The 13,735-nt window shown below is 39.8% G+C and overlaps 1 pseudogene; it reads right to left on the bottom strand.

Annotated features, from left to right (window-relative positions):
* Positions 1–6,318: 6,318 nt before the first annotated feature.
* LOC122446954 lies at positions 6,319–6,393 on the bottom strand (annotated as a pseudogene).
* Between the last annotated feature and the right edge of the window lie 7,342 nt (positions 6,394–13,735).

Raw genomic sequence — 13,735 nt, 5'->3', positions numbered from 1 at the left:
TTCTCCAGCGGATCTTCCCAACCCAGGAATCGAACCAGAGTCTCCTGCATTGCAGGCGGATTCTTTACCAGCTGAGCTATCAGGGAAGCCCCTGAGCAGTTTTGGGTTCATAGCAAAATTGAGCAGAAGGTATACAGATTTCCCATATGGTCCCTGCCCCCACTCAGGCATAGCCTCCCCCATTTTCAGCATCCTCCACCAGAATCTACATTTGTCATAATCAGTGAACCTACATGGACACATCCATATCACCCAGAGTCAGTAGTTTATATTAAGGTTCACTCTTGGTATTGCACAGTATATGGGTTTGAACAAATGTATTATGACATGTCTCCACCATTATAATATCCTATAGAGTTGCCTAAGAATTCACTGTGCTCCACTTACTCATCCCTCCCCCCCTTAACCCTTGACAACCACCCATCTTCTTATTGTCTCTATAGTTTTTCCTTTTCCAAAATGTCATATGGTAGGAATCATATAGTCTGTAGCCTTTTCAGACTGACTTCTTTGACTTAGCAATATACATTTCATTTTCCTCCATATTTTTCCATGACTTGATATCTCATGTCTTTTTAACATTGAATAATATTTCAGAATTATTACTTTTTACTCCACGAACACTCACTGAATTGCTAATCTCTATTGTAGGGATGGAAGATGACAGTACAGACAAGGTTCCTGCTTTCATAAAGCTTACCCACTAAAGGGAAGAGACCAACAGTAAACATAGCATATAATCAGTACAAAGTGAAATAGTGAGTGCTACAGGAAACTAAAGCAATATATTGGGGGCTGGCATAAGCTACTTTTGGTCAAGTAGTCAGTGAAGACCTGGCTGCAAAGTGATACTTGGGCTGAGGTCTGAATGATGAAAAGGAGCCAACCACACCAAAATTGGAGGTTGAGTGGGAAAGAAACATGGAGGCTTCCAGGGTACAGCTTTGGCACAATGAAGGAACGGGGCTTGAGACAGAGGTAAGGAACGAGCAGCAGGAGAGGTGGCAAAGAGCACAGAGGGCCTTGTAAGCTATGGTTAAGTCAGGGTAGACAATGTTTTCATATACCTGCTGGTTGCAAAGAGTTAATATTTGACTCTATTAGTGAAGGAGGTCCCCTTTTGTTAGAATCCATTTTATTTTCCTTATAAAGCTTTTGAAAAAAGTATCAAAGCTATTCATCAAGTAGCTCTGGATGAGTCTGGCAAAAGGTTGTATGCAAGCACTTCTCTGGTGGTCCAGTGTTAGGACTGTACTTCTGTTGCAGGGGGCCTGGGTTTGATCCCTGGTCAGGGAAGTAGGATCCCGCAAGCCCCATAGTGCGGCAAGATTCAAAAAGAAAGGTTGTATGCAGTTGTCTAAAGTCTGGGAAACATTAGTTCTGTGTGGATACAGCACAGTGTTGTTTTCTGAAATCTGGGAAACACAGACCTGTCTTTGCATATATACTCACACAAACTATACACACCCACATTGTGTTTTACTTAATTGGAATCATACTATGCATACTGTTCTGAGATTTGCTTTCTTTTTAAAACAATGTATTTTTTAAAACTATGAACTTCACTAATGCGATCCTACTTAATCTCTATAAAATACATTTTGAAGATTATCTGACTAATAATGAGAAACCTGTATGCAGGTCAGGAAGCAACAGTTATAACTGAATATGGAACAACAGACAGGTTCCAAATAGGAAAAGGAGTGAAGAAGAACTAAAGAGCCTCTTGATGAAAGTGAAAGAGGAGAGTGAAAAAGTTAGCTTAAAGCTCAACATTCAGAAAAGTAAGATCATGGCATCTGGTCCCATCACTTCATGGCAAATAGATGGGGAAACAGTGGAAACAGTAGCTGACTTTATTTTGGGGGGCTCCAAAATCACTGCAGATGGTGATTGTAGCCATGAAATTAAAAGATGCTTACTCCTTGGAAGGAAAGTTATGACCAACCTAGACAGCATATTAAAAAGCAGAGACATTACTTTGCCAACAAAGGTCCGTCTAGTCAAGGCTATGGTTTTTCCAGTGGCCATGTATGGATGTGAGAGTTGGACCATAAAGAAAGCTGAGTGCTGAAGAATTGATGCTTTTGAATTGTGGTGCTGGAGAAGATTCTTGAGAGTCCAACCAGTCCATCCTAAAGGAGATCAGTCCTGGGTGTTCATTGGAAGGACTGATGTTGAAGCTGAAACTCCAATACTTTGGCCACCTGGTGCGAAGAGCTGACTCATTTGAAAAGACCCTGATGCTCGGAAAGATTGAGGGCAGGAGGAGAAGGGGATGACAGAGGATGAGATGGTTGGATGGCATCACCGACTCAACGGACATGAGTTTGGGTGAACTCCGGGAGTTGGTGATGGACAGGGAGGCCTGGCGTGCTGTGGTTCATGGGGTCGCAAAGAGTTGGACATGACTGAGCGACTGAACTGAACTGACTAATAATGATCATGAGAACTCTATCTACAGTTAGGCATTAGATTGGAGACATTAGGAACAGAAATGCAAAAGGATGCCATCATTGTTATTTACTTGGGATCCATGTTCCTTTTCTCACGAACTAATTCTATTTTTTAAAAAACCCAAAATATCTTAATAAAATTCTTAAAGGATATGCCTTATAGTACAGGGAAATATATTCAATCTCTTGTAATAACCTATAATGGAAAAGAATCTGAAAAAGAATATGTACACATAAACCTGGATCACTTTGCTGTATACCTGAAACACTGAAATTCAACTATACTTCAGTTAAAAATTTTTAATGTTAAAAAAAAAAGAAAATTCTTAACAGACTACCTTTCCATGTCAGTTATCCCCTGACCCCTCTCTAGTACCAAGTCTATCAATGCATAAAAATAGGTATAAAAAGACCATTTCAAAATAGTTTTTAGATTCAGGGGAGAAGTCAGCTAATAGAGGTTTTATATTTTTATTTCTAGTGAAGCACTTGGGAATGCTAGAGGGTCCCAGCATTTGTGGAAGGAAATTGGTACAAGGTGTTCAATAGGTTCCTGAGAGAGAAGATATACTGCAGTTATTGAGGGTGAGTCTACCTCTCATGGAGTCTTTGTGACAGAGGCCCCTGCACACTCTTCTCCTGTACTTATGACTTTCTGGTGAGCTGTAGGGTAGGGAGGCATTAGAGAAAGGTAGCTTCAGGTTTTTTGGAGTCATCCTTAAAAAGAATATAAAATTTCAAACACAAAATAAACTACAAAACTGAGTATTCGTTTAGAATGAGAAGAAAGAATCAAATTCCTGGAATCACGGCTCTCTAGGTCTCTTTCTTCTGAAATGTCTTAGGCAACTTATCAGAAAAGCTTACATAAGAATGCTCCCTGATTACACCCTGACTTCCCTTCTCAACCTAGAACATTTTAAGCAACTCTCAGCATAAACAGGGGCCTTTGATTGTGAGGGCCCCTGAAGCTTAAGCGTCATTAGTTTTCTGAGTAAAGTTACTCTGGACCCAGACCAATAGAATGAAGGACACAGCCATTTGGGGATCCCGACTCCCTCCCTGGCTCATTCTCTAAGTTAGGAATTGGCAACTTTGCCCAGGACCCAGTTTTGTCTGCAGAACCAGGATCAAGACATGCCTCAGAGTTGGAGAAGCAAATCGGATTACTTAGTGAGGCAAGGCTTGAAATGGGCCCTGACTCTGCAGCTCAAGCTCCTAATAGGTGGTTACCTTTCTCCACCTTCTAGTTGAATTATCTCTATCTTTTAAGTCCAGGTTTAATGTGACAGTCACCAGTCACTGAGACAGTAAGGAAACTGCTGGATGATATGGTAAATTAGGTTGGAAGCTCAGGAAGGAGGACCAGGGTGCTGTAGAAGAAGCCCCAGGCAGTGGCTCAGGTCCCTTTTGAGTTGCTTGGAATGACTGAAATAACCAAAATCATCTCTTGGTTTGTAGATTAATGATCAGAATTAATTAGTTATTAATTAGTCACTTTAGAGAAAACTAAAGAAGCTTTTTTGCATGTATCTTTTATGTGCCAAGTTCAGTTTACTTTGTGAATCTTTTCTCATTAAGCCTTAACCACCTACCAGGTTGGGAAGCCAAAAGTCTGATAGGTTAAATACTTTTCCCAGAAGTACAGCTAGAATTATGTTCTCTCTAATAGGCACTCAATGTGAAGTCCTGTCAGTTAAACAATTTCAAAGTTGCTCACTTTGATGGAAAAACTATAGTTTCCCCAAAGTACTGGGAGAAGACAGAGAGTTGATTGCAGCTCCACAAACATTTCTGGAGCCTCCACCTTGAGACAGGCCTCATGCTATGTAGCTAAGTTTTGTGATTCAGGGGCAAATGAGGTACAATGCCTGCCCTAACAGAGCTCATAGTCTGCTGGAAGAAACAGATTAGTTACAGTGTAATTTCACTGTCATGTGGCAATAAGTGCTTCTGCAACTTCTCTGCAAAGAAAATCTAAAAGCAAAGGAGGATAAGCACATGTCTTCTAGGAACCCTCTGCCATTGTGAAATTTCTTATCTAATCTAATATCTTATCTTAAAAATATATACGTGCCCTTTGTTTTACTCATTATTAGATAAAATTGATGCTCTGGAGAAGATGCCTTATAACATCCTATACTCCATGCTCAATGCTAGGTACCCTGTTTTGAGAAGCAGAATGCAAGGTAAACGAGGATAGAAACAAGCTTGGAGTGCCACGGGACTGCTTGGGAAGGCCACTTACTCAGCTTGGGAGTGGGTAGCAAAGGTTTTCTAGAGGAGGAAATTCCTGAGCTAAGGCTGGAGCAAAGAACTGGAACCCAGCCCAAGCTGAAGCAGAACTCATATACTAATTACTGAACTGCACCGGGCAGTATTTGAAGTAAGGCTCATTAAGAGTTTTACAGTTTGTTTTCCTTCCTCTTCAATAGAAACACCAGTGGACCAATCCCCTTCTAGAAGGAAAAGGAAAGGTAAGTAAAAATAATTGAGTGTTGATTTTATGCCAACAGTTTTCCAAATACTCTTGGTTAATTCTCATATCTGCTTCATTAAATCAATATAATTTATCCTCATTTTATAGGCGAAGAAACTGGGATTCAGGGTTGACAAACTCTGCCTAAGGTCAAAAATTAGGAAGTTCAGCCAGAATTCTGACTCCAAAGTTGGTGTTCTTATCCTGTTGCTTAGCTTGTTTCTGAAATGTCTCTCTACTGGGTGGATGCAGTGGTAGTCAAGAAAACAGTGAATTGGCTTCAGGTTTCAAGGACAAAAGGAAAGAAAAGCAGAGGCTTTCCATGTACTCTTGACCCTCTCCTTTGGTCATGGAAAGCTATGGAAAGGGACTTTTAGAATACTCCTCTGGCTGGCATCACAGCACCCTACCTCACCAAGCCAGATCTGCTGAATCTGGACTTGGAGAAGTAAGGGTTCATGGGACATCTTTTGGGAGTGTCCACTGAGGTCTGCTTATGCAGTTTATAATTTGCTGTAAACAGCTGGCTGTTCCTAATTAAACCTGTATGATCATGCCTGAACTTTTAGGAAACAAGGAATTCTTTTTTTATGGTTCTTTTTTCAATGGTAAAACTAGAGCCCTCTTCAGCTCCATAGGCCTCCTTAACCTGTTGAGCCTTGATTCTGAGACTCTGAAGTATAGTCTAGAAATATGTATATCCTGGCAAAATGCCCGACAAATACCTGGATGAGAAGATTGCTAGTGATCATGAGCCATCTCTTCCTGAGGGATGTTCTGTAATTCTATTTATCAGGGCTCTAGGGCATCCTAAACGCAAGTTCTCTGATGCTTTTCATGCTAGAAGAGAATGGAATACAGATCTCTTAACTAAAAACTGCTGGCTGAGTTTAATTTTTAAAGAAACAGTTGTTCAAAATGACTACTTCCTCTCTTAGGGCAGAGGTTGGATAAAACCACCTTAATTTGAAACTGGTGATAAATGAATGGGTTTAAGGATCTTAAATGTGATTTTTACTAATTAAGAAAGGAATAAAACCCCCAAAACACATATAAATAGGAAGAAGAAAAAGGTAATCATAGTTCCTCTACCTGGAGATACCACAGACACTATTTGCATTTTTGTCAATTTTCTCCCATTAAGAAATATATATATATATATATATATATTTGTATGTGTGTGTGTGGTAAGAACACTTATTGAGTGTGTGTGTTAGTTAGTTGCTCAGTCGTATCCGACTCTGAGACCCCACAGACTGTAGGCTGTCAGGCTCCTTTGCCCATGGAATTCTCCAGGCAAGAATACTGGAGTGGGGAACTACTTGCTCCTCCAGCAGATCTTCCCAGACCTTATGTAACTTTATACCAGGTGAGCAGCCCCCCATTTCTGGTGCTCCACATGCTCGGAGAAACTCCTCGAGTAACAAACTACAGAAATGATCCTGAAAGTAGCCTTTCTACCATTTGTTTTCCATGGTGACCACAGAAACATCAATTCAGGGTTCAGATACTATTCACAAGGCCTGAGGGGACCAGATCACAGTTTATAGCAACACTGTCCAATAGAACTTTCTGTGAAAATGGCCATGTTCTATATCTTCCCTCTTCCAATATGGTAACCACTAACCTCATGTGGCTATTGAGCACTTAATGAGCCAAGATTGAGAAACTGAACTTTAAATGTTGGTTTCCTTTTAACTAATTTAAAATGTACATAGTCACACTTAGCAAATGGCTGTTGTATACTGGACCGTTCAGGTTTATCCAGAGGATTTATAATGAGTTACTTGCTGATCTCAAAGTGAACGGTGGGCAAGGATTGAAAATTGGCACTGAACATGCTGCCTCTGTCATTTCAAATAATAACAGAACTCAGAATATTTCTCAGCAATGAGAAATGCCACTCTAAGAAAAAGTACAGAGATGAGCTCACAATTAGTCTCAGAAAAGGAAGTCAGTCATTAGCTACCTTCTGACATCCTAGCAATTAACCAGTCTTGGGAGAAGAGCAGGTATCTCCAGAGAGGTGCCAAATAAATAGGAGATAAGAAACTATAAAAATGAGAAGCCACTTGGTCTTTCATCACAGGATAATCCAATGCATGTGAATTAATGGCAAAAGGCTCAATAATAGCTTTTGTGAGGAAATAGGAGCAGTGTACAGGATATCCTTTTTCCGCACTAAAGCACCCAATTCTTTCAATTTTATATACAGCGGAAGCAATTAATTGTACTAGAAAGAAACCCACAGCTGGCTTTTCCTGATGGCCCCACAAGCAACAAGGACTATTGTTCAGCTTCCGGGATAAATGTAAAGTCATTCTACTGCACTGTTGAAATTTTTCTGATTGTTTAGTTTGACTTTTCCAAGGATAAAAATATGTCCATTCTCCTTGTCATCACACATTTTCAGAATAAGCAGCTGTCCAAAACTTAAATTTTTTATTTGTAATGTAATCCAAATACTACATTACGTTGGCTGGATGCTAGTATTTCTTTTAAACTTTATGTGACTGAATCACAAGTTATTCATGTTTGTTTTATGTGTTTATATGCAGTTGAACTGTACTGTCTCTGCTCTTATGGTCAACTTTCACAGTGTGATTATTTGAGGATCGTGTATAACAAACAAATAAGTTATATGTGAAAACCCAGAAACTTAATATTTCAAACTACTGGACCATATGGTGGTGTTTTGCCTTTTAGATGCATTAAAACACACTATGTCTCATCAATTCTTAGATGCACACTTTTTGACATTTTATCACTTCTGAAATTAGGATGTCTTACAATTAATGATATGTCGTAATTTAATTGGCAGTGTTTTTCTTTCCTAGTTGTACATAAAATAATGTTGCTTATAATCAATGTTATCTTATTTTGATGAAATATGGTACATATATAAATTTTTGATTGGCATGATGTATTATTCTAAGTATAACAACAGAATAATTTTTGTTTTGAGCATTTGCACTGATGAAAATGAAATCAAAATGAAAATTTTGATTAATTACACATCCTATATGGGATTCTAATTGATTTAATTCTGACAAATATACATCTTGCCTCTTTCATTTCCCCCAAATGCCCTGAAAGGTATATAATGTTATATAATAAAATAGAATGTATTTTTGTAATATATAATGTTATGTAGAGGTATATATAATGTTAATAGTAAAAAAAAAAGGTGGTTCTTTAAGCAAGCCAGGGACTTGGCTCCCTGTATGCAATTGGAAGCTCTCTCATGGTGTTCCATGGGGCCAGGAGCAGGCTGTGCACTGTGCAACTCCAGGGAGCATCTTTCACAAGAAGCAGGATGGCACCTCTTGGAGTCCTGCAATGTAGCTGCCTGAGGTGATCAGTGCAGTGACTACAGCAACTGCGCTAACAACAGGGGCAGGAGAGGGTAGAAGGAAGAAGGAACAGGAGTACACTCTTTGACCCTGAGGGATAGAGCAGCACAGCAGGTGCATTGAGAAGTTAGTGACACCACCCCCCCACCACTAATTGCCTCTTGAAAACAGGGGCAAGAATTTTGACTATTACAATGGAATCCGCTTGCCAAGCAGGAGACGCAGGTTCTATCCCTGGGTCGGGAAGATCCCCTGGAGAAGGGAAATGGCAACCCACTCCAGCATTGTTGCCTGGGAAATCCCATGGACAGAGGAGCCTGGTGGGCTACAGTCCATGGAGCTGCAAAGAGTTGGACATGACTGAGCAACTAAACAGCAGCAGCAATGGTAGGTTCCAGCCTAAGGCTGCTATTTTGATACCTTGCGTATTTTGATACCTTCTATATTGTCCTTCCCCAGCCTGGCAGACTAGAAAACCCCTATTCATATGTAAGTGAATAAAGGTATGAAATAATATTTTGGAGAAAGACACAGGAATAGCTAAACTGTACCAAAAAAGTTGGTGATATAGACCATAGAGAGAAAAGCCCAAGGGGTTTAGGATGGAGCTGTCAAAGATGAGTTCCTGCAAAAGGTGGTATTTGGGCATTGGAGGCAGGAGAATAGCATTAAAAGGAGAAACGAATGTGGCTCATTCCGTGGGAAGTGGAGACACCAATCGAGCAGAATACTGTCAGACAGCAGTGGTCCTCAGATTGTGATGAGTGTGGTGTCTCATCAAGTGAAACCTGGAAAAACTGAGCAAGATCAGTTGAAAGTGGGAATGACCAATTAGGGTAGCTGGTATAATTCAGGCATACAATGAGGAAGACAGATTTTAAGGTGGGTAACAAACCAAAAGTAAAACCTATGCTTTAAAAGAAACAGTGACAGCTGTTGATTATAGATTGGATAACTGATTTTATTTCCCCATGAGAGAATGGAGGAAGTTCTTTTTTTAAAGAGCACACAGAACTCCAAAACTTAAGCATTATTTGTTGAAGAGATGTTAAATTTAAAGCCAGTGATAGGGAGTTCCCTGCTGGTCTAGTGGTTAGGATTCTGGGCTTTTACTATCATGGTCCCAGGTTTGATCCCTGGTTGGAGATTTTGGAAGCCATGCAGCATGGCCCCCCCCCCCCCCAAAGAAAAAGTATAGTCAGTGATACTTCTGTGCTACCATTACAGCATTTCTTAGACTCTCATTCTATCAAGGTAAGTGCTTTAAAATTAAGCCTCAAAAATACTAAAAACAAGCCCAAAAAATCAACCCTGCTTTTGTTGATAAAAATACAAGAAATAAGTGAGGGCCATCTATCAACAGAAAACAAAATGAATTAGCAACTGTCTTAAGGACAATATATCTTGACTTGGAAAGAAACATCAAGTAAAGAAATTATGTACACAACTTATTTTTATGAGATTTTAAGCTTTTAGGGGAAGGTATGTACTGGGCATTATAGTACATTTATTTATTCAGTAAATAGTGAACACATACTCGTGTGCCTGGCAGCAGGCTAGATCCTAGGGATATGATGGAGTGAGAAAAAGACAGCTCTTGTCCTCTAGAACTTTCTGTCCAGCACAGGGTTAGGTACCCCAAAATATGTGGTGGATAAACTAGTATGTCTATGCACATTGGAGGCACCACACTACACCTATATATTTAGATAACCATGTCAAGCACGTACAGTTGATATAGTATGGCTGTTAATGACACAGCATTCCTGATCCAAAATTATTATCTCCCCAGTTATCTCAGCTTGAATCTTTATCATGACACCTTGTCTTTCTTTGAATGGTCATTCACAAGGTAACCATACTCAGCTCCAGAAGCTAGGATTTCTGGACTACTAGTGCCAACAGAATTCTTGAATAGAATCAGTGTTTAGGAGTAGTAAGTAGAACTGGATATGGTTTATACATGTTCATATTAACAATATATATAAATATACATATATATATATATGCAAGCATCTATTACATTTTATTTTTAATGAGACAAAAACAAAAGCAACTATATACATATATACCTATCTTTATGTATATCTGGTTAAAAAATAACATGTAGTTGGTTATAAACCCACTGCTCTCAGGACAGAGAAAGGCAGCGAGGTGAATTGCTGCAGGATAGGGAAGGACAGATTGACTGTGGGCTGAGTGAAGCTGGGGTGGGGAGGCCCCAGGTCCAGGTGTTGGGTGGGAGGACCCCAAGCCCTCCAGGTAGTATCTGATAGCTGGAGAACAGTGAGCAAACAACAGGTGGTAGTCCAGGAGACCAGCAAGCATCAAGATGTCCAACTTGAGGCAATGGGGGAAAGGAGACCTGATAGATGGATAGAATATGGACAGAGAAATTCTAGAAAATGAAGCTGAAGGCAAACAAGTATTACCACTAGGGGTATCAATCGGTATACAACAGAGTCTGTGTTGTAGGGCTGGGGCAGACTCCAGAGAGCAGAGTCCAGAGTCCAGACCACAGGCAGAGAAAATCGAGTTCCACACAGGTTAAAAGGCCTGGGCTTCAGGAGCAAGAAAAGGGCTGTGAGTCAGTGCTTAGACGGGGGCCAAGGTTAGGACACCTTGGTGTAAGTAGCAGAGGCAGCAGGTGGCTGAGTCCTGGGCTTGGGACTGGAGCTTTGAGAAGAGTCTTCCTGCCAGGAGAGGACTGGGTTCTGTGGTAAAGTGTGTACTGATAGAAGGGAGAGGTCAATTGAGACCATGGGCTAGGCAGGACCAAGTGGGGACTACTTTGTAGCAAGAGCTTCACTGAACCATCTTTTAATCATAAGAAACAAGTCCTTTGAAAGAGAAATGAAAATAGAAGTGGGAAAAATCAAGTTATGTACAAGTAAAAATAAAATGGGAAGTAAAATATTATACCAATACAAAGGAAAACACAAATTCAGATTTTTAAACTTTATTTTGTGCACTCAATTATATATATATAAAACCATCTTTTTTCTTAAATATAATTTCTGTTTTGGCTTGGTCCTTCTTAACCATGACCTTAACCAGGGTATTATTAACCAATAAAATGATGTAGTAGTGCCCATGCTGAATAATATAGCTGTTTCCTCTACTCTTCATAGCACTCTTATCTATTTAATATTGGGTTTGAAAACAACTAAAGCATCACTCTGCCAAGGGCATCCCTTCACTAATCCCTCCTTACTGAATTCTAATTTATCTCCATACCCATGATGACTTAGGGCTGCCTTTGCCTCATAAAGTCTTTATAGCAGGGAACTGACTTTGGATGGATAAACTTGGATTCGTCTATTCAACTAATACCTTCCCTGAAAGCAGACATGTCCATTTCACTGAAGATGGTATAACCCATAGGTCCCCTGACTCACCCTCACCTTTTCAACATAGTCCAAGCCACCCTCTAAAACTGGATAAAGGGATTCCCTGGCAGTCCAGTGGTTAGGGTTCTGCACTGCAGGGGGCCCAGATTCCATCTGTGGTCAGGGAACTAGGATCCTGCAAACTGCACAGTGTGGCTAAAAGAAAATAGAAAATTAAATAAACAAACAAACTGGATTTTCATGACAAGGTTCAGAAATGCTTAAAGGAAATTCTGTCTTTATCTCATTCATTTAACAAATATTGAGCACTAGTTATATACTAGGCTCTGCAGAAACAGCTGAGAATGAGATGGACAAAGTTTTTGATCTCACGGAGTTTACAGTCTAGTGGGTCAGAGAAACTCAGACCATAAACAAATAATTAAATGACGTAATTTCATACAGCAAAAAGTGGTACAAAGAAAACGAAATTGGCTGTGTCGGGGTGTTAAGATAGGTGATCAGAACACCTCCGGGTGTTCTTGAGGACCTGAGACTGTAGAAGAGGGGTGATGTTGCATTCCAAACTAATGCTATGTGATTTGGGCATGCAACTACTACTCTTGAGGCTTATACCTCAAACAGACTATGCAGAGAAAAAGATCCATTTCCAGAGCATTCTGTTAACCTACTTAAGAGGAAAACTATCACATTAGAGAAAGTTAAATTTGCACCTTGAGGTGTTGCCTTTGAGTTTGGGGGCCAGACCATACGTGTTCAGATGTCTCTTTGGGCTTCCTGGCTGCTCTTGTTCATTTAAGTGGGCAGGAAAACCGGAGAAACAGGCTAGCATGCATACACATGCCAGGAACCAAAGAAAACACCATGCCCTGCTCAGTTGTCAGTACATAGGCTGCCTGCTGTGATAAAGCTAAGGATTTCAGCCTGGGCACTGAGGTGGGATTTGTCCAAGGACAGCAAAAGGATATTAAGTAAAATTCCTGAAAATCTGAAAAGGAGATCCTTTTCTAGAGAAGCAAAGATATGATGACTTAAAATTTGATGCTTCAGTTTTGCTCTAGTTTCTATAGTGGCGTATCACACAACCTAGGCAACATGGATTTGTACATTTTGAAGTACTAAATTTTCAACCTGAGGTTGTCTATTTTATAGACTGATTCATATATCTGAAAATTGAACTAGGCTCTAGAGAGTACACACTCATCATAGTTTTATCTGCCATGACACATTGCTCAGCTTACATCAATGAGTTCTTTGGCTAATCAGTCTGAATCTCCTCAAGCAAAAGGTCCACCCTATCCCTTGACATCAAAGCGGTGTCCTATGTAGTCAACTTGAAAAAGTGACAAATTTTAGGTGATGCAGGGAAACTCATGTATCAAACATTCATCCTACATAGCAAGATCTATGACTCTCAAACCTGAGACAGGTAGAGAGTTCAGGAAAAAAAATTACAGAATAAATAGAATTGAAAAAATAATTTGGAATTACAGAAGGTATCTGAGGCATTAAAGGCAAAGGTGGATAATTTGGAATTACAGAAGGTATCTGAAGCATTAAGGTCAAAGGTGGATAAAAGCGCCTGGCGGGGAAACATGGGCCCCAAAAAAAAAAAAAAAAAAAAATTTAACAAGAATGGAAGGGATTTTAGCCATTTAAACAAGAATATAAGGGAATACTCTGGAATCTAAACATCTCTTAAGGGAGAATGTGTGTGAAAACAAATATCAGGGCTTGGTACATTCTTTTCCTTGTCTCTTTTTCACCCACAGTTTCTAATGGTAACTTTTAAAAAAAGAGTATCTTTTGTAAAGAAATAATTTAATACCATGCATTCGTTGAAAGACTTACCAAAGAGATCAAAGTCACATTTGGTTGTTAAAAAGAGACCAAGACTCTTCACATACTGGACACTGAATACTTGTAATGGCATTTTCCAAAGAATGGGGAGAAAAAGGAGTGACAACTATTTACGTTTTCCAAATGGAGGGAATCAGACTCGGAGGGTATCCGAGGTCACTAGAGTGAGCGAAAGCAGAGACGGGAGCAATATTTATAGTCCGCTGACTTCAGTTCTGTTGGGTTAACACCGCTGCT

Source organism: Cervus canadensis, chromosome 8 (genome assembly GCF_019320065.1).
Source record: "Cervus canadensis isolate Bull #8, Minnesota chromosome 8, ASM1932006v1, whole genome shotgun sequence".
Lineage (NCBI taxonomy): Eukaryota > Metazoa > Chordata > Mammalia > Artiodactyla > Cervidae > Cervus > Cervus canadensis.
This window is presented reverse-complemented; position numbering and strand designations above follow the sequence as displayed.